Source organism: Bos grunniens, chromosome 1 (assembly GCF_055505025.1).
Source record: "Bos grunniens cultivar Pamir isolate PY7600 chromosome 1, Bosgru_T2T1.0, whole genome shotgun sequence".
Taxonomy (NCBI): domain Eukaryota; kingdom Metazoa; phylum Chordata; class Mammalia; order Artiodactyla; family Bovidae; genus Bos; species Bos grunniens.
Window position 1 is genome coordinate 25,015,085 of NC_141165.1, and position 26,460 is coordinate 25,041,544.

Below are 26,460 nucleotides of genomic sequence, written 5' to 3' on the forward strand. Positions count from 1 at the left end.
TTAATACTTATGTGTCATAAGTGTATTTAGATCCTTAAGGATCTGTCTTCCTTAATCAGAAAAACATTTTAATATATACTTTAAACTTACATAAACCCAGTATGGGGCTTCCCTGGTAGTTCAGCTCTTAAAGAATCCACGTGCAATGTAGGAGACCCGCGTTCGATCCCTGGGTGGGAAGATCTCCCGGAGAACAGAATGGCAACCCATTTCAGTATTCTTGTCTGGGAAACCCCATGCACAGAGGAGCCTGGAGGCCTACAATCTGTGGGGTTGCAAGAGTCAGACACAACTGAGCAGCTAAGCATAAACCTACTATAGTTTTAGTTTTATACCAATACAACATTAAAAGGCAGAACACTCAGCTTACCTTCCTGCATTTAATATTCTTGCTCAGAGAGTAAAGTCCACTGCTAGGTTTTTTTTTTCCTTAGGGGCTTCCCAGGTGGCACTAGTAGTAAAGAATCCGCATGCCAATGAGGGAGACATCAGAGATATGAGTTCAATCCTTGAAGTCAGGAAAATCTCCTGGAGGAGGGCGAGGCAACCCACTCCAGTATTCTTGCCTGGACAGAGCAGTCTAATGGGCTATGGTCCACTGAGCTGCAAAGAGTCAGACACAACTGAAGCAACTTAGCACATATGAACACCAGGTTTTGGGATCAAGAAACAAGAAGTCTAGTGATAGTTTCAGGACATCTGCAAAATTTTGAGAATCTCATTTTATGAGTACTTTACATAAGTAAAATAACCCAGTGCACTCTTATTCTCTATTCCCCATTTTTAATTAAGTCTCATTTTACTAAACACAACCAACTTTGTCTTATAAACCTATATATTTGGCTCTCTACAGCTCTCAAGGAAAAAAATTTCCCTTGGTGGAGAAGGTATATAAAAATGATGCATACCAATTTTTCACTTAACATTTTACCATCCTTTAATCTTATTTCTGTTCTAATCATAGCTTTAAAACTCATGTTTACCAAGATGGCAGCCACCATGAAGAAGACAGCTGCAGGAGATGTCAATATCACTTTTGAAGATCAACAAAAGATAAAAAAATTTGCACAGAATACAAGTAGAATCACAGAGCTGAAGGAAGAAATAGAAGTAAAAAAGAAACAACTCCAAAATTTAGAAGATGTCTGTGAGGACATCATGCTTGCAGATGACAACTGCTTAATGACACCTTATCACATTGGCGATGTTTTCATTAATCATTCTCAAGAAGAAACACAAGAAATGTTAGAAGAAGCAAAGAAAAATTTGCAAGAAGAAACTGACGCCTTAGAATCCAGAATGGAATCAATTCAGTGGGTGTTAGCAGATTTGAAAGTTCAGTTCAGTTGCTCAGTCATGTCCGACTCTTTTTGCAACCCCATGAATCACAGCAGGCCAGGTCTCCCTGTCCATCACCAACTCCCAGAGTCTATCCAAACCCACGTCCATTGAATCAGTGATGCCATCCAAACCATCTCATCTTCTGTCAGTTACATGCAAAATCTGGGAGTAACATAAACCTTGAAGCTTAAACATTTTATATAAGTTAAACATTTTAACTTATGAAAGTTAAACATTTTATATAATGTTTTAGTTTAATAAACTTGTATTTTGTTTAAAATGATAATTTCCCTTCTTCAAATGAAATGGAAAGCAAAACTTTTTTTTAAATTTTCATTTATTTAATGGAAACTTGCCTATTTTCACGTCTTGCTTATTTATTTTATATTTTTAAAAGAAGACAGTATTCATCTATGTATTTTGCATAACAATTATATCAAGTGTAGGGGCTTTATGTCATGTTATTAAAATCAGTTAAGCAATCAAAAAAACAAAAAACTCCTGTTTGTACTTACTACGTTTTTCATAAGCCATTCTAAACATTTCTCTTGTCATTCCAGCAATCTTATAAATTTATCATTGGTCATATAGTCCTCTATTTCATTTTTATAGTAGTCACCCATAAATTGGTATCACTCTATAACTAACTTGGTATTGTTTTTTTTCTCTTTACTGAGAACATCCAACATTCATTAAAGCATCTACCTACATGCTAGACACTGTGCTAAATTTCACTTTCAATAAAGAATATTCCCCATTCTTTCTGAATTATGTTGGTTTTAAAGATGCATGCATGCTCAGCTGTGTCTAATTTTTTGCGACCCAACTATAGCCCATGAGGCTCATCTGTGCATGGGATTTTTTCCAGGCCAAAATACTGGAATGAGTTGCCTTGCCCTCCTCCAAGGATCCTCCTGACCTAGGGATCAAATGCAAATATCCTGCACTGGCAGGCAGTTTTTACCACTGAGCCACCTGGAAAGATACTACACCTGAAAAAGCACATACATCTCTCTCTCTCTCTCTCTCTCTCTCTCTCTCTCTCTCACTCTAAAGGTACATTTCTCATCATTCCCAAGGTTATCTTCTAAGCTGAGCACTTCTTCTCAGGGCTCCTAACTCTTTCACTTCTCCCATCAGTTCTCACACTCAAAACAGAATGTAAAAGAGCTGTTCCTCTCATTTTGTCAAACTTCTGAGGGATAAAGAACGGCAACAAAAATAGTAAAAAGCAGGCAGAAAATCAATAAAGACACAAGTGAACTCTATAACACGATCAATCAACTGTATTTAATTGGCATCTATAAACTGTTTCATTCAACAACAGCAGAATTCACATTTCTCTCAAGCTCACATGGAACATTCATCAGAACAGATAACATTCTGAACCATAAAAAATTCCTTAACAAATTTGGAAAAGCAGAAATCATACAATGCATGCTCTCAGGCTACAATGGAATTAAATTAGAAATCATTAATAGATAGTTGGAAAAATCACAAAACACCTGGAAATTAAACAACATGCTTCTAAATAGCACGAGTCAAAGAAGAAATCTCAACAGAAATTTTAAAACATTTCAACTGAATGAATATGAAAATACAACTCATCAAAATTTTTAGGATGCAGCCAAAGCAGCTTACAGAGAATTTATAGCACTGTCTGCATGTAGCAGAAAAGAAGAAAATCTAAAATCAATCGTCTAATCTTCCAACCTAAGAAACTGGCGGGGCGAGAGGGGGCGCGGGGGAGAACAAAGCAAATAAAAACTAAGCGTTAGAAAAGAAATAATAAAAACTAGAGCAAAAGGCAAAGAAGTTGTAAAATAGTAAGTCAAAAATTATGGAAGTGACTAAAACCAAATACTGGTTCTTTGAAAAGATCTATAAAAATTAATAAACATCCACCTAGGCTAACTAAGAAAAAAGGACACAATATCAGAAATAAAAAATGGAATGTAAACAGAAAACGACAACACAAAAAGGGTAATAACAGAATACCATGAGTATACTCACAAGATGTGAAACAGAGATGAAATGGATCCAATATTTGAAAGATAAAATATGCCAAAACTCACAAGAAAACAGGCAATATAAACTGGCCTATATCTATAAAAGAAACTGCATCAATATTTTAAAACCTGCCACGACATAAAGAACCAAACCCAGATAGGTTCACTGGCAAATTCTAACATTTAAGGAAGAAGCTATAACCAAGTCTCTACCATATCTTCCAAAAGATGAAAGGAGAGGAGATATTTCCTACCTCATTTTATGAGACAGTATTACCCTAACATCAAAATTAGACAAACACACTGCAAGAAAATTACAGACCACTCTATCTCTCATCAACACAGATATAAAACTGTCAACAAAGTGATAGCAAATCAAAAATTTTAAATGTATTTTAAAAATTATGTACCACAAGCGAGATTTATCCCATGTACAGTTCAGTTCAGTTGCTCACTCATGAGCAATCCCATGAACTACAGCACTCCAGGCTTTCCTGTCCATCACCAACTCTCAGAGCTTCCTCAAACTCACGCCCATTGATTCGGTAATGCTATCCAACCATCTCATCCTCTGTCAGCCTTTGTCCTCCCGCCTTCAATATGTCCCAGCATCAAGGTCTTTTCCAATGTGTCAGTTCTTAGCATCAGGTAGCAAATACTGAAGCTTCAGCATCAGTCCTTCCAATGAAAATTCAGGACTAATTTCCTTTAGGATGGACTGGTTTGACGTCCCTGCAGTCCAAGGGACTCTCAAGTGTCTTCTCCAACACCACAGGTCAAAAGCATCAATTCTTTGGCGCTCGGCTTTCTTTATGGTCCAACTCTCACAACTACACATGACTACTGGAAAAACCACAGCTCTGACTAGAAGGATCTTTGTTGGCAAAGTAACGTCTCTGCTTTTTAATATGCTGTCTAAGTTGGCCATAGCTTTTCTTCCAAGGAGCAAGTGTCTTTTAATTCCATGGCTGCAGCCACCGTTTAGATGGTTTCCCCATCTATTTGCTATGAAGTGATGGGACGGGATGCCATGATCTTAGTTTTCTGAATGTTGAGCTTTAAGCCAACTTTTTCACTCTCCTCTTTTACTTTCATCAAAAGGCTCTTTAGTTCTTCTTCACTTTCTGCCATAAGGGTGCTGTCATCTGCATATCTGAGGTTATTGGCATCTATCCTGGCAATCTTGATTCTAGTTCATGCTTCATCCAATCCAGCATTTCACATGATGTACTCTGCATGTAAATTAAGTAAGTAGGGTGACAATATACAGCCTTGATATACTCCCTTCCCAATTTGGAACCAGTCTGTTGTTCCATGTCCAGTACTAACTATTGCTTCTTGACCCGCACACAGGTTTCTGAGGAGGCAGGCAAGGTGATCTGGTATTCCCATCTCTTTAAGAACTTTCCATAGTTTGTTGTGATCCACAAAGTCTAAGGCTTTGGTGTAGTCAATAAAACAGATGTTCCAGATGTTTCTCTGGAACTCTCTTGCTTTTTCAATGATCCAACCAATGCTGGCAATTTGATCTCTGGTTCCTCTGCCTTTTCTAAATCCATCTGAACATCTTGAACACTTCTTGAACATCTGGAAGTTCTCAGTTCACATACTGTTGAAGCCTCACTTGGAGAATTTTGAGCTCTGCTATCATGTGAAGAGTCCAGCTGTGCAGTAGTTTGAACATTCTTTGGCACTTCCCCTTTCCTGGATTAGAATAAAAACTGATCTTTTCCAGTCCTGTGGCCACTGCTGAGTTTTCCAAATTTGCTGGCATACTGAGTGCAGCACTTTCACAGCATCATCTTTTAGAATTTGAAATAGTTCATCTGGAATTCCATCAACACCACTACCTTTGTTTGTAGTGATGCTTCCTAAGGCCCACTTGACTTTACACTCCAGGATGTTTCGCTCAGGGTGAGTGATCACATCATCGTGGTTATCTGGGTCATTAATATCTTTTTTGTATGGTTCTTCTTTGTACTCGTCACCTTTTTTTTTTAATATCTTCTGCTTCTGTTAGGTTCATACCATTACTGTCCTTTATTATGCCCGTATTTGCATGAAATGCTTCAGGTTCTCTATAATGTTCTTTAAGAGATCTCTAGTCTTTCCCATTCTATTGTTTTTCTCTATTTCTTTGCACTGATCAATAAGGAAGGCTTTCTTATCTCTCCTTGCTAGTCTTTGACTCTGCATTCAGATGGGTATATCTTTCCTTTTCTCCTTTGCCTTTAGCTTCTCTTTTCTCAGTATTTGTAAGGACTCCTCAGGCAACCATTTTGCCTCTTTGCATGTTTTTTTCTAGGGGATGCTTTTGATCACTGCCTCCTGAACAATGTCACAAAACTCTGTTCATGGTTCTTCAGGAACTCTATCAGAGCTAATCCCGTGAATCTCTTTGTCACTTCCACCGTGTAATTGTAAGGGATTTGACTTTGGTCATACCTGAATCGTCTAGTGGTTTTCCCTACTTTCTTCAATTTAAGTTTGAATTTTTCAGTAAGGTGTTCATGCTCTGAGCCACATTCAGCTCCCAGTCTTGCTTTTGCGGACTGTATAGAATTTCTCCATCTTCAGCTGCAAAGAATATAATCAATCTGATTTCAGTACTGACCATCTGCTGATGTACATGTGTCGAGCCATCTCTTGTGTTGTTGGCAAAGGGTGTTTCTATGACCAGTGCATTCTCATGGCAAAACTCTGTTAGCCTTTGCCCTACTTTATTTTGTACTCCAAAGCCAAACTTGTCTATTACTCCAGGTATCTTTTGACTTCCTACTTTTGCATTTTAGTCCCCTATGATGAAAATGACTTTTTTTTTTTTTCTTGGTATTAGTTCTACAAGGTCTTTTAGGTCATCATAGAACTGTTCAACTTCAGCTTCTTCAGCATCAGTGACTGGGGCATAGACTTGGATTACTGTGATACTGAATGGTTTGTCTTGGAAATGAACACCATGAACTATAGCCTTCCAGGCTCCTCTGTCCATGGGATTCTCCAGGCAAGAATACTGGATTGGGTTGCCATTTTCTTCTCCAAGGAATCTTCCTGACCTAGGAATCGAACCCTGGTCTCCTGCATTGCAGGCAGATTCTTTACCATCTGAGCCACCAATAACGTCCTTTATCCCAGGTCTAGTTAAAATGTGAAAATCAAATAATGGAACCCATCATAACAAGAGGCAAAGAAGTAAAGCCACACAGTCATATCAATAAATTCAGGAAAAACATTTCATAAAATCCAACACACATTCATAATTTTTAAAAGAACTTTCACTAAACTAAAATAGATGGGAACTTCTGAACTTACACCTAACACATACATAATGGGAAGAACTAGCCCTCTTAAGAACAAAGCAAAGATATCTTTTACCATTCCTTTTGAACACTGTACTAGAAATTCAAGCTAAAGCAATAAGAAAAGGAAATAAACGGTATACAGACCAGGAAGGAAGAAATCAAACTTTCTTTGTATGCAGATCACATGACTGTCTATATAGAAAACCTGAAAAGCCATTTTTCATATATAAAATGAACAAATGAAATTTGAAATTAATACACCATTTACATTGTTCAGTCGCTATGTCATGTCTGACTCTTTGTGACTCCAAGGACTGAAGCACACCAGACTCCTCTGTCCTCCACTATCTACCAGAGTTTGCTCAAATTCATGTCTATTGATTTGGTGATGTTGTCTATCCATCTAACCATTTACATCAGCACCAGAAGAAAGATAAATATTTGAATATAAATCCAAAACAATATGGACAAGATCTAGACAAGGAAAACTCCAAAATTTCAATGAAAAATCTAAGAACTAAATATGTGCTCAGTTGCATCTTGAGTCTTTGTGATCCCATGGACTATAGCCCGCCAGGCTCCTCTGTCCATGAAATTTTTCTGACAAGAATATTGGAGCAGGTTACCATTATCTACTCCAGGGGAATCTTCCAACCCAGGGATGGAACCTGTGTCCTTGGAATCTCCTGCACTGGCAAGTGGATTCTTTACCACTGCGCCACCTGAGAAGCCCAAGAACTAAATAAGCAGATAGCTATTCCTGGTTCAGATAGGAAGACTCAAAATTGTCAAGATGTCAGTCCCATCTTGGTCCATAGATTCAACACATTCCCTGTTGACTGCATAAGAAGTAATTTCTATATATCAAAAACTGGTGCTAAAGTTGATTTGGAGGGCAAAAGATCTAGAATAGGCAAAACAATATTCAAAAACAAGAACAAAATTAGAAGACTGATAATATCTGAATTTAAGATTTGCTTTAATATGTCTATAGCAATCAAGACTATGATAGTGACAAAAAAAATAGACAACTAGATTAATAAAATAATACAGAGAGCCCAGAAGTCAACCCACCCAAATAGTCAATTGATCTGTGACAACTGAACAAAGTGATATAATGGAGAAAACATCATCTTTTCAACATATGATGTTAAAATTGGATATCCATGTGGGAAAGAAAGAATTTAAAGCCTTCAAAAAATTAACTCAACATGGATCAAAGAACTAAATATAAACTCAAAAGTAAAACTCTTAAAATAACATATGGAAAAATCCAGATGACCTTGGGTATGGTGATGATTTTTTAGGCATATGGTGATGACTTTTTCGATACAACACCAAAGGCACGAACTATGAGGAGAAAATGATAGTTAAACTGGACTTACTAGAATTAAAACTTCTGCTCAGCAAAGGACTGTCAAGAAAATGAAAAGACAAGTCACAGACAGGGAAATAATATTTCTCTAGACATTTTTGTTTAATATTTTCAATGTTTTTAATCTAATATCTTAAGCATCCAAAATATATAAAGAAGTGTTAAAACTCAATAAGAAAACAAATAACCTGCTTAAAATATGGGTATAAGACTCGAACACCTCACAAAGGAAACTACACAGCTGGCATATAAGCAAAGAAAAGATACTTAACATCCTATGTCATTAGAGAACTGCAAATTAAAAAACAGTACGATACTTCTACACTCAGAATGGTGAAAAGCCAAAAGACTGACAAAACCAAATGCTGACAAGTAAATGGAACAACAGAAATTCACTGCTGGCAGGAAAACAAAATGGTATAGCAACTTTGGATGACAGTCTGGCAGTTTCTTACAAACTCCATATATTCTTACCATATGTTCCAGAAATCATGCTCCAAAGTATATATCCAAAGGAAGTAAAAACTCATCTTCACACATAAACCTACATAAAGATGTTTAGTGGTTTTATTCAAAAGTGTGAAAACATGGAAGGAACCATGATGTTCTTCAGGAGATGAATGGATAAATAAACTGTGGTACATGCAGACAATGGAATATTACTCAGTACTAAAAGGAACGAGTCACCAAGTCAGGAAAAGACACAGGAAAAGTCATATGCATATTAGTAACTGAAAGAAGTCAATCTGAAACTGCCACATACTCCATGACTTCAACTACACTGCAGTCTTGACAAGGCAAAACTATGAGACGTTAAAAATACCAGTGGTTGCCAGGGATTACAGGGCAGAAGAGATAATAGGTGGAGCACAAAAGGTTTTTACCGCAGTAAAACTTTTTGTATGATACTATAATGATGGACACATGTAATGATATAGTTATAAAAAGCCATAGTTTATACAACACCAAAAGTGAACACTAATGTTCACTCTGGGTGATAAGGACATGTCAGTGTAAGTTCACCAATTAAACTCACCGCTATGTGTGTATGTACCGCTATGGTACAAGATGATGATAGTGGAAGAGACTGTATGTACTTGGGGACAAGGAATATATGGGATAGTCTCTGTATATTCCATTCAATTTTGCTGTGATTCTAAAATTTCTCTTAAAACTAAAGTCTTTTTTTAGAAATAGTAAATAACTTATTAGCCAATTAAAGTTTTCCACAGAGTTAATTTATATCCTTGGTCAATTTTCTGATCTCACATGGATTTAAGCACATGTGTACACCCAGACATACAGAGGCATAATGCCCCATCTACTTAAATACGCAGTGCCCCTATCTGTTTACCATGCACTGTGCCAAAGATGATGACAGGAAGAAAAATAAAATTCAGAATATAATGACCAGCCTGTATCTTGCCTAAATAACACCCGGTTTTATAAATTCTCATTAACTGATTCAAGAACAAGGGTTAAAAAGCAGTATCTATCACACAGCTTATTTCCAATTACAGGCAGTATCACCTGTGGAGTACAAAGTTCTAGTCTTTAATCAGAGGAATTCACTCTCCAGGCAGACTTACAATCTAATTAATTCAGGACCCTATTTTATCACTCCTAAAATTTTATCTGAGCTGTCTCAGAGAATCTCTTAGCAGTGAATATGTATATACATACACATGTGGGTAGATGGTAGTGGGTGGCACATGATTTGCAAAGCAAAACAATCATTAAAATGGTGTTTCTGAAACTGTGGACTTCTCCAGTGATCCAGAGTTTAAGAATCCACCCTGCAATGCAGGGGACAAGGATTCAATCCCTGGTTAGCAAACTAGGATCCCACATGCTGTAGGGCAACTGAGCCCTCACACACTAGAGAGCCCATGCGTTTTTCGCAGTGAAGATCCTGAATGTTGCAGGTGGGATCTGAAGTACTACTCTGCACCAACACAGAAATGTTATACTCATTTACTGTTTTAACTAGAATTATGATTGTTACCTATGTTCATGACAGCAAATTAAAGATATTAAGAGAAAAAAAATTTCCAATACATAAATGTATACATCATACTATGAAAAATTTAAGTAGATTTCAATCAAGAAAACAAAGTACCAATCTCTTTTCTAAGTAAAAGTAGCCTACAAATGAGAAAATTTTTCTAGTTCTTTCAGTGAATAAAAAGAATGCCAGTGCTCGCTTCGGCAGCACATATACTAAAATTGGAACGATACAGAGAAGATTAGCATGGCCCCTGCGCAAGGATGACACGCAAATTCGTGAAGCATTCCATATTTTTAATCCTTAACAAAATTCTAGCAATCAGAATCCAACAACACATTAAAAAGATCATACACCATGATCAAGTGGGCTTTATCCCAAGGATGCAAGGATTCTTCAATATCCGCAAATCAATCAATGTAATACACCACATTAACAAATTGAAAAATAAAAACCATATGATTATCTCAATAGATGCAGAGAAAGCCTTTGACAAAATTCAACATCCATTTATGATAAAAACTCTCCAGAAAGCAGGAATAGAAGGAACATACCTCAACATAATAAAAGCTATATATGACAAACCCACAGCAAACATTATCCTCAATGGTGAAAAATTGAAAGCATTTCCTCTAAAGTCAGGAACAAGACAAGGGTGCCCACTTTCACCATTACTATTCAACATAGTTTTGGAAGTTTTGGCCACAGCAATCAGAGCAGAAAAAGAAATAAAAGGAATCCAAACTGGAAAAGAAGAAGTAAAACTCTCACTATTTGCAGATGACATGATCCTCTACATAGAAAACCCTAAAGATTCCACCAGAAAATTACTAGAAATAATCAATGACTATAGTAAAGTTGCAGGATATAAAATCAACACACAGAAATCCCTTGCATTCCTATACACTAATAATGAGAAAACAGAAAGAGAAATTAAGGAAATAATTCCATTCACCATTGCAATGGAAAGAATAAAATACTTAGGAATATATCTACCTAAAGAAACTAAAGACCTATATATAGAAAACTATAAAACACTGGTGAAAGAAATCAAAGAGGACACTAATAGATGGAGAAATATACCATGTTCATGGATTGGAAGAATCAATATAGTGAAAATGAGTATACTACCCAAAGCAATTTATAGATTCAATGCAATCCCTATCAAGCTACCAACAGTATTCTTCACAGAGCTAGAACAAATAATTTCACAATTTGTATGGAAATACAAAAAACCTCGAATAGCCAAAGCAATCTTGAGAAAGAAGAATGGAACTGGAGGAATCAACCTACCTGACTTCAGGCTCTACTACAAAGCCACAGTTATCAAGACAGTATGGTACTGGCACAAAGACAGAAATATTGATCAATGGAATAAAATAGAAAGCCCAGAGATAAATCCACGCACATATGGACACCTTATCTTTGACAAAGGAGGCAAGAATATACAATGGATTAAAGACAATCTCTTTAACAAGTGGTGCTGGGAAATCTGGTCAACCACTTGTAAAAGAATGAAACTAGAACACTTTCTAACACCATACACAAAAATAAACTCAAAATGGATTAAAGATCTAAACGTAAGACCAGAAACTATAAAACTCCTAGAGGAGAACATAGGCAAAACACTCTCCGACATACATCACAGCAGGATCCTCTATGACCCACCTCCCAGAATATTGGAAATAAAAGCAAAAATAAACAAATGGGACCTAATTAACCTTAAAAGCTTCTGCACATCAAAGGAAACTATTAGCAAGGTGAAAAGACAGCCTTCAGAATCGGAGAAAATAATAGCAAATGAAGCAACCGACAAACAACTAATCTCAAAAATATACAAGCAACTCCTACAGCTCAACTCCAGAAAAATAAACGACCCAATCAAAAAATGGGCCAAAGAACTAAATAGACATTTCTCCAAAGAAGACATACAGATGGCTAACAAACACATGAAAAGATGCTCAACATCACTCATTATCAGAGAAATGCAAATCAAAACCACTATGAGGTACCACTTCACACCAGTCAGAATGGCTGCGATCCAAAAGTCTACAAATAATAAATGCTGGAGAGGGTGTGGAGAAAAGGGAACCCTCTTACACTGTTGGTGGGAATGCAACCTAGTACAGCCACTATGGAGAACAGTGTGGAGATTCCTTAAAAAACTGGAAATAGAACTGCCTTATGATCCAGCAATCCCACTGCTAGGCATACACACTGAGGAAACCAGAAGGGAAAGAGACACGTGTACCCCAATGTTCATCGCAGCACTGTTTATAATAGCCAGGACATGGAAGCAACCTAGATGTCCATCAGCAGATGAATGGATAAGAAAGCTGTGGTACATATACACAATGGAGTATTACTCAGCCATTAAAAAGAATACATTTGAATCAGTTCTAATGAGGTGGATGAAACTGGAGCCTATTATACAGAGTGAAGTAAGCCAGAAGGAAAAACATAAATACAGTATACTAACGCATATATATGGAATTTAGAAAGATGGTAACAATAACTCTGTATACGAGACAGCAAAAGAGACACTGATGTATAGAACAGTCTTATGGACTCTGTGGGAGAGGGAGAGGGTGGGAAGATTTGGGAGAATGGCATTGAAACATGTAAAATATCATGTAGGAAACGAGTTGCCAGCCCAGGTTCGATGCACGATGCTGGATGCTTGGGGCTGGTGCACTGGACGGCCCAGAGGGATGGTATGGGGAGGGAGGAGGGAGGAGGGTTCGGGATGGGGAACACATGTATACCTGTGGCGGATTCATTTTGATATTTGCCAAAACTAATACAATTATGTAAAGTTTAAAAATAAAATAAAATTAGAAAAAAAAAAAAAAAAAAAGAATGCCAAAATAGAGTTCAAACCTCCAATTTACACAGCAATACCTACTACAAGATGAAGCAAATACGAAAAAGGCATTATTATGACACAGGAAATGGAGAAGTAATAAACTTTGGAAAACATTAATCCTCAAAATCTCAAATATTAAAGAGACAAGACAACTTACACCAAAATTGAATTACGTGCTAAATGGGATAGTTCACTGGTAACAGCAAGTTGACTCGTTCATTAGTCCTCTTTTTCTCTTCAAATATTCTAAAAAAGTATCCCCTTCTTTTACCATCTCCAGGTAACAAAGCCTTAAAATTAAAAGGAATTATAGCAGAGGGCTTCAAGAATTTGGGCCCTGGATCCAGATCATCTGGGCCTTAAGCTTTCTAACTCTGTAACCCACTATGCCTCAGTATTCTCACCTCCCAAACAGAAATAATGCAACTAAAAAAAAAAAAAAGCTTCATTTGGTTGCTGAGAGAAATAATTGGAAGAATGCCTATAACTTTAAAAAATATTAAGACTGAGCTACAGAAAGAAGTATATAAAAACATAAAGCTCTGCAAGCCCACGTATCTGTTCTTTTTGCCCCATTTTACACTCTTAATGGGGCTTCCCAGGTGGCACTGGTGGTAAAGAACACGCCTGTCAATGCAGGAGATGTGGGTTCGATCCTTAAGTTGGGAAGATCCCCTAGAGGAGGGCATGGCAACCAACTCCAGTATTCTTGCCTGGAGAATCCCATGGACAGAGAGGAGCCTGAAGGGGTTATAGTCCACAAGGTCGCACAGAGTCAGATATGACTGAAGCAAATTAGCACACATGAAAGCATACTCATGAAACCTAGTAAAAATTTGTTCAATTAAACTATGTGACCATGCATGTATATTATGTAAATACATTTGTAAAAGCAGTAGTTGCAAAACTGAACATGAGAATTCTCAGATGGTTAACAAACCAAAAGCAGCAGCATTTTCTTTAAAAGCAAACACAAAAATAGTTGACAGTAGTATTCTCAGTAACTGACTTATTTAGCAGTGACATTAAGATGTTGGGCAGATGAAAGTGGGAAGCAAGGGGGTTAAGGGAAAAGATGGAGGAACAGCGCATATGAGAAATGGAAGAAAGTTGTTTGAAAAAGCCTCCCACAAGTGATCTTATACACACATACAACTCTACCACACAGAAAAATGTCCTGGCACTAAGGAAAAAGGACAAGCCAAAATAAGACTCCTGTCATATCCAGAGAACTTCAAATTTTTTTGTTTTGACCAAACTCTTCCAAAACTTTACATGTTGCCCTTGGAAAATGCAGTTCCATGATAAACATCCTCAAACTATTTCCCAAATTCTTCCTTCTTATCTTCTTCACATCTAGTCACATTTTCCCTTTACTTTTTATATTTCCATTACTTTATGTTCTTATAACTCTAAAACCAAGAGATAACAGCAAGAAACTTAAAACTCTCCTACAATCGCAACTTTCACTGCTTCTCTCCCATTACTTTACTAATTTCAAAGTGCTTGTTATTTCTCGACAAAACCAATTCTCTTCTGCTTCTGTGCATGTGCAAATACTACCTCATGCCCAATAAAACCCTACTCCTCCTGAAGCAAATTCGAAAGCTCTAAACTTCTTGAAATCTAGGCAGGGTTAAGAATCACACTTATAATAAGCTTTCATACCACGCTGTACGTACCACTGAGAGTACCTTTTGCTGCATACTATGTGTGTGTGTCTGTGTGTGATCATGTATTATTTTGTAAGTAATAGTTCCACAAATTTCTTTCAGCTCCTTACTTCTGTCACTCCACTCTGTTACTTTTTCTTTTTTATTAATTTATTTTTAATTGAAGGATAACTGCTTTACAGAATTTTGTTTTCTGTCAAACCTCAACATGAATCAGCCATAGGTATACATATATCCCCTCCCTCATGAACCTCCTCCCCATCTCCCTACCCATCCCACCCCTCTAAGTTGATACAGAGCCCCTGACTGAGTTTCCTAGGGCAGTTTTAAGTTCACAACAATTCACCACGCAATTTAAGTAATTCATTTGCATTTCTAGCTCTGTAGGAGATTTTATGATCTTCTAGAGAGAAATGTACCCATTCCAGTGTTCTTGCCTGGAGAATCCCAGGGACGGGGGAGCCTGGTGGGCTGCCTGCCGTCTATGGGGTCGCACAGTTGGACATGACTGAAGCGACTTAGCAGCAGCAGCACCAGCAGGGAGAAATGTCTTCTCATCTTGTTCTTAAGGAAATGTCTAGTACCTGGCACCCAGAAAGGTGGCTTCTTAGCAAGTGTAAAACATTAATAAAGTGGTAAGTGAAAGTGTTAGTCGCTCAATTGTGCCCCAACTCTTTGCAACTGCATGGTCTGCCCATGGAATTCTCTAGGCAAGAACACTAGAGTGGATTGTCATTCCCTTCTCCAGAAGATCTCCCCAACCCAGGGATCAAACTGCATCTCTTGCATCTCCTGCATTGGCAAGTGGATTCTTTACCACTGAGCCACCCAGGGAAGCTCACTAAAGTTGTAAGTAAATTGCTAGTTCATTTATAAGTTTGTTTGAAATATTTATTTATGTGGCTTTAGTTGCACCATGTGAGATCTCAAAAAAAAAAAAAAAAAAAATCGTAGTAGGTGAACTCTTAGTGCCAGCAGATAGGATCTAGTTCCCTAACCAAGGATCAAACCCAGAGCCCTTGCACTGGCAGTGTGGAGTCTTAGCCACTGGACCACAAGGGAAGTTTTTAAAGCTACTGTGCATGGGATCTTTTTCTCACTATAATTTCTAACCAGTTACATAGCTGTCATAAAAACTGCCTTTTAGTTTGACTGAGATTTCTCATTTCTGTAAATCTGTACAGCACCAAAACTACAAAAAGAAGTCAGATTACAGTAAGCTTCACCCCTGGTTCCTCTCTAGAGAAGGTTGAGGCCTCCTGAGTTAAGTTTCAAGAGTTCAACAGGCAGATGTACTATGTGAAAAATGTAGAAAAATAAAAAAGCATCAATTGAACAGATCCAAACTAGAGTTTTGATAAGGAATCAGAATCCAAAGTCAGATGCAAAATGACAAATCTAACAAATAGGAGTAAAATTACAAACACAAAATGGAACTAAGAGAAAAGAATCTTACATAAAGTATTACATCAAGACCAGAGCAGACTGGAAACAAATAACAAAACTTCAAAGACCGCATGAATATAATACATGGATTTGTGGCAGAGTCAAGACATTTGCTCATCTTTATTATTAATCTAACTTAACAAAAATTTTAAGAAAGCATTATAAATATGTATCCATTATCATTTTAAGAAAAAATTAAACTTAAATAAATTTAAATATATAGCCCTCTAAGTGAAGTGAGTGAGTGAAGTCGCTCAGTCGTGTCTGACTCTTTGCGACCCTGTGGACTGTAGCCCACCAGGCTCCTCCGTACATGGGATTCTCCAGGCAAGAATACTGGAGTGGGTTGCCATTTCCTTCTCTTTTAGCCCTCTAAAATTATCTTTAAAAATATTAAATTATACAACTAACCAACTACAAATATGTTATTGATTGGCTTGCTCTAAATTTAAATAGGATTAAAAATGCCATCAACCTTTAAGATAGCTAATAAGTAAAAATGAACACCAAGGAGATTAACTTCCTTACACTGAATCATCCTGTACTAAGTATACAAGAGAGAATACAATTGCAAACACTTAACTGACATACCTGTCTGCCAAAATTTCCACAATATTCTTTTATTTACAATTCACTGTTTATCAGCTTGTACAATATTAATTTGCTTGTACAATATTAATTTGCAAAACTAACTTTCTAACAGTAATTCTAATTTTCAAAATAAAAGCAACATATTAAACTTTTCTCACTGCACAATGCATACTTCTATTCTCTGGTTTAGGGATGAATGTGTAGTCTCCAGGAGACATTCTGGAATAGTTTTCTACATGCTTAGTTTCACAGATGAATAATCCCACAAACTTAAAAAGACAAGACCATATTCTTCTGGAGCCCTCCATTCCATATCCCCAGTGGTATTTAAATGCCCCCAATGGTATTTGATCTACAAAATGCAAGGCAATGTTATAAAATGTTGGTATCAAAAAATGTTTAAATTATGGTGCTTGCCATGGTCAAGTAGGGTTTATCCCATGGATGCAAGGATCCTTCAATATACACAAATCAATCAATGTGACACTCTGTATTAACAAAAGGAAAGATAAAAACCATATGACATTCTCAATAGATGCAGAGAAAGCCTTTGACAAAATTCAATACCCATTTATGATTTAAAAAAAAAAAAAACTTCAAAAAATGGGCAGAGAAGGAATCTACCTCAACAAAATAAAGGCCATACATGATAAACCCAGAGTAAACATTATTCTCAATGGAAAAACTGAAAGCATTACCTCTAAGATCAGGAACAAGACAAAGGTGCCCACTCTCACCACTATCATTTTTTGGAAGTCCTACCTACAGCAATCAGAGAAGAAAAGGAAATAAAGGGAACCCAGATTAGAAAAGAAGTAAAACTCTCACTGTTTGCAGACAACAATGATACATGGAGCCCTAAAGATACAGTAAGAAATTTACTAGAGCTAATCAGTGAATTTACCAACATTGCAGAATAAAAAATCATTACACAAAAATCACTTGCATTTCTATACACTAACAATGAAAAATCAGAGAAATTAAGGAATCAATCCCATTCACCACTGAAACAAGAATATCTAGGAATAAACCTACCTAAGGAGACAAAAGAGCTGTATACAGAAAAACAAGACCCTGATAAAAGAAATCAAAGATGACATAAACAGATGGAGAGATACTCCATGTTTCTGAGGTAGAACAATCAATATTGTGAAAATGACTAAACTACCAAATGCAATCTACAGATTCAATGCAATCCCTATCCAATTATGAATGGTAGTTTTCACAGAACTAGAACAAAAAATCTCACAATTCATATGGAAACAAAAAGGACCCAGAATAATCAAAGCAATCTTGAGAAAGAAGAATGGAGCTGGAGCAAACTTCAGACTATACTACAAAGCTACAGTCATCAAGACAGTATGGTACTGGCACAAAAACAGAAATATAGGCCAATGGAACAACACAGAAAGCCCAGAGATAAGCCCAAGAAACACCTATGGACACCTTATTTTTGACAAAGGAGGCAAGAATATACAATGGGGCAAAGACAGTCTCCTCAGTAAGTGCTGCTGGGAAAACTGGACAGCTACGTGTAGAATAAAATTAGAACACTTCCTAACACCATATACAAAGAAAAGCTCAAAATGGATTAAAGACATAAATGTAAAACCAGAAACTACAAAACTCTTAGAGGAAAATATAGGCAGAACACTCTGTAACACAAACCACAGCAAGATCCTCTATGACTCACCTCCTAGAATAATGGAAATAAAAACAAAAGTAAACAAGTGGGACCTAATTAAACGTAAAAGCTTTTACACAGCAAAGGAAACTGTAAGTAAGGTGAAAATACAACCCTTAGAATGGGAGAAAATAATAGCAATTGAAACAACTGACAAAGGATTAATTTCAAAAATACACAAGAAGCTCACACAACTCAATATGAGAAAAACAAAACACCTACCCAACAATTGGGCAAAAGACCTAAACAGACGTTTCTCCAAAGAAGACATAGAAATGGCTTATAAACACATGAAAAGATGCTCAACATCATTCCTTATTAGAGAAATGCAAGTCAAAACTACAATGAGTCAGTCTCACACCAGTTAGAATGGCCTCCATCAAAAAATTTACAAACAGTAAGTGCTGGAGAGGGTGTGGAGAAAAGGGAACCCTCTTGCACGGTTGGTGGAAATGTAAATTGATACACCCTTTATGGAAGACAGTACAGAGATTTCTTTTAAAACCAGGAATAAAACAACCATGCTGCTGCTGCTGCTAAGTTGCTTCAGTCATGTCCGACTCTGTGCGACCCCATAGACGGCAGCCCACCAGGCTACCCTGTCCCTGGGATTCTCCAGGCAAGAACACCAGAGTGGGTTGCCATTTCCTTCTCCAACGCAGGAAAGTGAAAAGTGAAAATCAAGTCGCTCACTCATGTCCAACTCTTCGCAACCCCATGGACTGCAACCCACCAGGCTCCTCCACCCATGGGATTTTCCAGGCAACAGTACTGGAGTGGGGTGCCACTGCCTTCTCCAAAACCACCATATGACCCAGTAACTGCACTACTAGCCATATGCCCTGAGGAAACCAAAATTGAAAATGACACCTGTATTCCAATGTTCACTGCAGTACTATTTACAATAGTTAGGATATGGAAGCAACCTAGACGTCCATTGACAGATGAACAGATAAAAAAGCTGTGGTACATATCCACAATGGACTATTACTCAGACATAACAGGAATGCATTTGAGCCATTTCTAACGAGATGGATGAACCTAGAGCCTATAACACAGAACAAAGTAGAGAAAAACAAATACCTAAACTAACACATAAATATGGAATCTAGAAAGATGGTACTGATGACCTATTTGCAGGGCAGCAATGGAGACACAGAGAACAGACTCATGGACATGGATGGGGGAAAGGAGAGGGTGGGCTGTATGAACAAAGTTAACATGGAAACATATTACCATATGTAAAACAGATAGCCAACGGGAGGTTGCTGTATGACTCAGGGAACTCAAACCTGGGCTCTGTAACAACCTAGAGGGGTAGGGTGGGCAGGGACAAGGGAGGTAGGATCAAGAGGCAGGGGACACAGGTATACCTATGGCTGATTCATGTTGATGTTTGGCAGAAACCAACACAATACTGTAAAGCAATTATTCTACAATTAAAAATAATTATTGAAAACTTATGCTGCTTGCTCTTAAGAAATTCAGCAAGACAGAAAAAACACACAGAATCCATGATAGATTCTTAGTTGTTGAGGGAGGAATATGTGCCTATTCAGTTTGATAAAAGCAGTGAAAAAACAGATTCTATGGGTTCATGAACAAGAAGAAATGGGTTCTTAATAAATCCTTATGACTAAACAAACTTTAAAGAATGAGGTCCAATTTTTCAAAAGATGACACAGTGATGACTAACAGGCACATCTGCTAATTATTGGAGAAATGCAAATCAAAGCCACAATGCGGTATCACCTTATACCTGTCAGAATGGCTATCATCAAAAAGTTTATAAATAATAAATGTTAAAGAGGATGTACAGAGAAGGGAGTCCGTTCAGTGCTGACTGGAACGTAATTAATAACAGCACTATGGAAACATTAAGTTGTTGCTGCTTAGTTGCTAAGTCACGTCCTACTCTTCCTACTCTTTTGCGACCCATGGACCGGAGCCCACTCTAAGTTTTCCTCAGTTTAAGGGATTTGCCACGCAAGAAAATTGGAGTAGGTTGCCACTTTTCCCTCCAGGGGACCTTCCTGACCCAGGAATTGAACTCAGGTCTCCTGCATTGGCAGGTGGATTCTTTACCACTGACCCACCAGGAAGCCCATGGAAACAGCATGGAGGGTCCTTTAAGAAACTAAAAATAGAACTACCATATGATCCAACAATTCCATTCCTGGGCATATACCGAAGAAAAAAAAAAAAAAACCCTAAACTTTAACTTGAAAAGATACATGTACCCCAGTGGTCACAGCAGCACTATTTACAACAGCCAAGACATGGAAGCAACCCAAGTGCCTATCAACAGACACTGGGTTAAGAAGATACAATAGCCTGTTACTCAGTCACATAAAAAGAATAAACTACTGTCATCTGTAGCAATGAGAATGGACCTAGAGAATACTATGCTTAGTGAATTTAGTTAGAAAAAGAAACATATTATATGTAACTTATATGTGGAATTACAAAACTAATACAGATGAATGTATACACAAAACAAACCCACATAGAAAACTTGTGGTTACCACAGGGGACACAGAAGGGGAGAGAGTCAAATTAGGGGTGCAGGATTAAGGGACACAAACTACTATATATATATACAAAATAGATAAGCAACAAGGATATACTAGTATAGCACAGTGAATTATATCTATCATCTTATAATAACCTATAACGGCATATAATCTGCAGAAATGCTGAATTACTATGCTGTACATCTGAAACTACCACAATATTTAATACTTCAAGTTAAAAAAATAGAGATCCAAACCAGATAAAAGATATGAAATTTTACAGATTCACTGCTTTGTGCATAGGTTTATGAAAAGTTCTTTTACAACTAGAAAATTTGAACATTGTTTATTTGAATAATAATTAAAGTATCTAACTGTGTCTTGCTACTTTAAATCCAGAGAGTTACTGTGAGTTCTCCTCAAATCTACTGTTCCACGAACAACTAATATTTTATCTTAAATTCTGAAAAATTCTTTAAATCTTGAAGACTAGTATAATTAGAAAAACCTGAACTATAATAGCTTGCTAAGTCACTTCAGTCATGTCCGACTCCGTGCGACCCCACAGACGGAAGCCCACCAGGCTCCCCCGTCCCTGGGATTCTCCAGGCAAGAACACCTGAGTGGGTTGCCATTTCCTTCTCCAATGCATGAAAGTGAAAAGTGAAAGTGAAGTTGCTCAGTCGTGTCCGACTCTTAGTGACCCCATGGACTGCAGCCTACCAGGCTCCTCCGTCCATGGGATTTTCCATGCAAGAGTACTGGAGTGGGGTGCCATTACAACCCCCAAAATAAGACAATCATCTAACAGTACATAATGATACAAATAAAAATTGAATGGAAAAGTAAATGGGGGAGAAGGGAAAGCTTTACCTCACAGTAGAATAAATGTATAAGAAATGATAAAAGAAGAAAAATCACCATTTAATAAACATCACAACTGCTTTTTCAGGCAGGAATCATTAATGGATACCAAAACTGGAAGGCAAAAGTATAACGAAAAGTATTGCTCGAAGCATCTCCTTTGTGCAAGATACTAACTAATGACAAAGAGGAAAACAGTCACACTACAATGGAGAAACCTGGCAAGCCCTCCTTAACCAGGGAATCAGTTAACAGTGCCAATAATGGGTCAAAATTATTTAACAACATAAAAACAGGAGCCTCCTGATAGGAGGAACAAAAAAGGATACAATTTCAGTTCCACTGTATTCTTGCCAAAAAAGAAAAACTTAAGTTCAATCATAATCATATGAACCAAAACTGAAGGACATTCTAGAAAATAAAAACCCGGTATTTGTCAAAAAGGTCAAAGTCATGAAAGACTGAAGGCTGAGAAACTGCCACAGTCAAGAAGAGGCATAACAACCTAATGCAATATGTGATCCTGGATTAGATCCTAGATCAGAAAACGGACGTTAATGAGACAACTGATGAGATATGAATAAGGTCTGCATACTAGTTCATAATATGGATTAGTTTATTTTCTGATTTTGATAATTGTGCTGTGATAATTAAGATACTGGCATTTGGGGAAGCTAGATGAAGAATGTGGAGAATAAATCTCTATATTAATTTTGGGATTTAATTTATATTATTTTAGGAGGTAAAGAGAAAAATCCAAAATAACTCCCAAACTGTACACTAAATACACCTCACTATAAGATCCAAGAACATGAAAAAAGAAACAGATGATTTTATAAACTGATCGTTCAACTTTCCCCCAAAGGTTGAAAACATTGCTTCGTTCTTGTTGCTATTTTGTCACTAAATCATGTCCAACTCTTTTCTAACCCCACGGACTGTAGTCCGCCAAGCTCCTCTGTCCATGGAATTTCCTAGGCAAGAATACTGGAGCTCCATGGGACTGTTCAGTTCAGTTAGTCGCTCAGTGGTGTCTGACTCTTTGCAAAACCATGAACTTGCAGCACGCCAGGCCTCCCTGTCCATCAGCAATTCCCGGAGTTTTCTCAAACTTATGCCCATTGAGTAGGTGATACCATCCAACCATGTCATCCTCTGTCTTCACCTTCTTCTTCCACCTTCAATCTTTCCCAGCATCATGGTCTTTTCAAATGGGTCAGTTCTTCACATCAGGTGGCAAAGTATTGGAGTTTCAGCGTGAGTCCTTCCAATGAACATCCAGGACTGATTCCCTTTAGGATGGACTGGTTGGATCTCCTTGCAGGGACTCTCAAGAGTCTTCTCCAACACCACAGTTCAAAACCATCAATTCTTCAGCGCTCAGCTTTCTTCACAGTCCAACTCTCACATCCATACATGACCACTGGAAAAACCACAGCTTTGACTACACGGACCTTTGTAGGCAAAGCAATGTCTCTGCTTTTTTAATATGCTGTCTAGGTTGGTCATAACTTTTCCTCCAAGGAGTAAGCATCTTTTAATTTCATGGCTGCAATCACCATCTGCAGTGATTTTGGAGCCCAAAAAAAAAATAAAGTCTGCACTGTTTCCACAGTTTTCCCACCTATTTGCCATGAAGTGATGGGACCAGATGCCATGATCTTAGTTTTCTGAATGCTGAGCTTTAAACCAACTTTTTCACTCTCCTCTTTCACTTTCATCAAGAGGCTCTTTAGTTCCTCTTCACTTTCTGCCATAAGGGTGGTATCATCTGCATATATGAGGTTACTGATATTTCTCCCGGCAATCTTGATTCCCACTTGTGCTTCTTCCAGCCCAGTGTTTCTCATGATGTACTCTGCATATAAGTTAAATAAGCAGGGTGACAATATACAGCCTTGACATACTCCTTTTTCTCTGTGGAACCAGTCTATTGTTCCATGTCCAGTTCTCACTGTTGCTTCATGACCTGCATACAGGTTTCTCAAGAGGCAGGTCAGCTGGTCTGGTATTCCCATCTCTTGAAGAATTTTCCACAGTTTACTGTGATCCACACAATCAAAGGCTTTGGCATAGTCAATAAAGTGGAAATAGGTGTTTTTCTGGAACTCTTTTGCTTTTTTGATGATTCAGTGGAAGTTGGCAATTTGATCTCTGGTTCCTCTGCCTTTTCTAAAAGCAGCTTGAACATCTGGAAGTTCACGGTTCACGTACTATTGAAGCCTAGCTTGGAGAATTTTGAGCATTACTTTACTAGCGTGTGAGATGAGTGCAATTGTGTGGTGGTTTGAGCATTCTGTGACCATGGTACTGATCTGTGCAACAAATGAAATTTCAATAAATCCTTAAAGGGGGAAATTTTTTTTTCTGATAAAAACAATGATATTTGTACATTCTTCAAATGCAATAAATGTTCAATCCCACTAAGAAAATTACTAACAAAAGAATTTAAAAGTCAGAAGCCAGAAAAACAGAAGTAAATTCTTTCATCTTTTATGCTTATATTTTACACTTCCAAGGTTCCTAGAGCTGCTATAAGAATATGCCATAAACTGGGTGGCTTTAAAGACCATCCTCATAGAAAAGAAATGCAGAAAAGCAAAATGGCTGTCTGGGGAGGCCTTACAAATAGCAGTGAAAAGAAGAGAAGCAAAAAGGAAAGATATAAGCATGTGAATGCAGAGTTCCAAAGAATAGCAAGGAGAGATAAGAAAGCCTTCCTCAGAGATCAATGCAAAGAAATAGAAAAAACAGAATGGGAAAGACTAGAGATCTCTTCAAGAAAATTAGAGATACCAAGGGAACATCTCATGCAAAGATGGGCTCGATAAAGGACAGAAATGGTATGGACCTAACAGAAGCAGAAGATATTAAGAAGAGGTGGCAAGAATACACAGAAGAACTGTCCAAAAACGATCTTCATGACCCAGATAATCACGATGGTGTGATCACTGACCTAGAGCCAGACATCCTGGAATGTGAAGTCAAGTGGGCCTTAGAAAGCATCACTACAAACAAAGATAGTGGGGGTGATGGAATTCCAGTTGAGCTATTTCAAATCCTGAATGATGATGCTGTGAAAGTGCTGCACTCAATATGCCAGCAAATTTGGAAACCTCAGCAGTGGCCACAGGACTGGAAAAGCTCAGTTTTCATTCCAATCCCAAAGAAAAGCAATGCCAAAGAATGCTCAAACTACTGCATAATTGCACTCATCTCACACGCTAGTAAAGTAATGCTCAAAATTCTCCAAGCCAGGCTTCAGCAATATGTGAACCGTGAATTTCCAGATTTTCAAGCTGGGTTTAGAAAAGGCAGAGGAGCCCGAGACCAAATTGCCAACGTCCGCTGGATCATGGAAAAAGCAAGAGAGTTCCAGAAAAACATCTATTTCTGCTTTATTGACTACGCCAAGGCCTTTGAATGTGTGGATCACAATAAATTGTGGAAAATTCTGAAAGAGATGGGAATACCAGACCACCTGACCTGCCTCCTGAGCAACCTATATGCAGGTCAGGAAGCAACAATGAGAACGGGACATGGAACAACAGACTGGTTCCAAATAGGAAAAGGCTTATTTAACTTATATGTAGAGTACATCATGAGAAACGCTGGGCTGAAGGAAGTATAAGTTGGAATCAGGATTGCCAGGAGAAATATCAATAACCTCAGATATGCAGATGACACCACCCTTATGGCAGAAAGTGAAGAGGAACTAAAAAGCCTCTTGATGAAAGTGAAAGGGATTCTCCAGGCAAGAACATTGGAGTGGGTTGCCATTTCCTTCTCCAATGCATGAAAGTGAAAAGTGAAAGTGACATCGCTCAGTCATGTCTGACTCTTAGCGACTCCATGGACTGCAGCCCACCAGGCTCCTCCATACATGGGATTTTCCAGGCAAGAGTACAGGAGTTGATGGCCATTGCCTTTTCCGGAAAGTGAAAGAAGAGAGTGAAAAAGTTGGCTTAAATCTCAACATTCAGAAAACAAAGATCATGGCATCTGGTCCCACCACTTCATGGGAAATAGACGGGGAAACAGTGGAAACAGTGTCAGACTTTATTTTGGGGGGCTCCAAAATCACTGCAGATGGTGATAGCAGCCATGAAATTAAAAGATGCTTACTCCTTGGAAGGAAAGTTATGACCAACCTAGATAGCATATTCAAAAGCAGAGACATTACTTTGCCAACAAAGGTCCGTCTAGTTAAGGCTGGTTTTTCCAGTAGTCATGTATGGATGTGAGAGTTGGACTGTGAAGAAAGCTGAGTGCCGAAGAATTGATGCCTTTGAACTGTGGTGTTGGAGAAGAATCTTAATAGGAGTCCCTTGGACTGCAAGGAGATCCAACCAGTCCATCCTAAAAGAAATCAGTCCTGGATGTTCATTGAAAGTTCATTGGATGTTCAGTTGAAGCTGAAACTCCAGTACTCTGGCCACCTCATGTGAAGAATTGACTCATTGGAAAAGATTCTGATGCTGGGAGGGATTGGGGGCAGGAGGAGAAGGGGACGACAGAGGATGAGATGGCTAGGTAGCATCACCAACTCGATGGACATGAGTTTGGGTAAACTCCGGGAGTTGGTGATGGACAGAGAGGGCTGGAGTGCTGCGATTCATGGGGTCGCAAAGAGTCGGACCTGACTGAGCGACTGAACTGATGGTACTGAAAGGAACAGAAATTTACTCTCACACTGCTCTAGAGGGAAGAAGTCCAAAATCAAGATGTTGACAGGGCCATGCTCCCTCCAATGCCTCTAGGTGAGGATCCTTCTTTGCCCCTTCCAGTTTCTGG

At 38.0% G+C, this 26,460-nt stretch overlaps 1 protein-coding gene, 1 non-coding gene and 1 pseudogene across 5 annotated transcripts in view; 2 read left to right on the plus strand and 1 right to left on the minus strand.

The window, feature by feature from the left end:
- STAG1 (STAG1 cohesin complex component) overlaps positions 1-26,460 on the minus strand; it is a 496,597-nt gene that overhangs the window by 364,619 nt on the left and 105,518 nt on the right. The gene's annotated exons all lie outside the window — the stretch shown is intronic.
- On the plus strand, positions 889-1,833 carry LOC147379137 (prefoldin subunit 4 pseudogene; annotated as a pseudogene). The gene has a single exon (XR_015146855.1). The product of XR_015146855.1 is annotated as a prefoldin subunit 4 pseudogene (transcript).
- LOC147379138 (U6 spliceosomal RNA) lies at positions 10,221-10,327 on the plus strand. The gene has a single exon (XR_015135521.1). It is a non-coding gene; the product is annotated as a U6 spliceosomal RNA (small nuclear RNA).